The sequence below is a fragment of the Passer montanus genome, unplaced genomic scaffold, assembly GCF_014805655.1.
Source record: "Passer montanus isolate IOZ18808 unplaced genomic scaffold, ASM1480565v1 scaffold140, whole genome shotgun sequence".
Taxonomy (NCBI): Eukaryota; Metazoa; Chordata; class Aves; order Passeriformes; family Passeridae; genus Passer; species Passer montanus.
This window is the reverse complement of record NW_024360942.1, coordinates 353,235-353,915: the sequence shown is the minus strand read 5'-3', so window position 1 is coordinate 353,915 and position 681 is coordinate 353,235.

Sequence of the window (681 nt, the reverse complement as noted above, 5' to 3'; positions counted from 1 at the left end):
CAGGAATTCCCCTCTGAAGCCCTGGTGTGCCTGGGTTTTCTCCAGCAGGGATCAGAGGAATCATTCCTTGATATCTCTGTGCAGAGTGAGATGGCATTTGCTCTGTCACCTCGGCTCTCTGCTGTCCCTGGGGTTTGCTTTTCCCAGTTTGTGTGACTCTGCAGCTCTTCCTCAGGCTGGTGCAGTGAGAACTCCCTCTCCTGTCCCAAGAACTAGAACCGCGGGACAGAGGGATGGAGAGGGACAGATCAGGGCCTAGGGAGCGAGGAGGATGGAGGAGCGTCAGTGCTGGCACCGGATTTTGGGTTGGAGAGCGGCTCCCGGGCCGCGCTCCGTGGAGCGCACCGAGCTCAGTTCCCGGGACCGGACCGTGCCGGCGCTGCCGTGCCCCGCTCCTTTTCCTCTCGTTTCTCGCAGCTCTCCCATCTGCGGCGCTCAGGAGGAAGGCGAGGAGCCCGAGCAGCGCTCCCGGGGCTGGGCGGAGGTGCGGAGCGGCCGGGGCCGGGCTCAGCGCACCTGGGGCCGGGCGGGGCGCGGCCCCCTCCCCTCGTCCCCTCCCCGGTGGCGCTGTCAGGAGCGGGCGGGGAGCCGCAGACAAAGAGCCGGGGCCGGGGCCGGAGCCGAGCGGGCACCGGGGCCAGGAGGGGGCGGCCCGGGGGCGGGGACGCGGCGGGGGCGGGC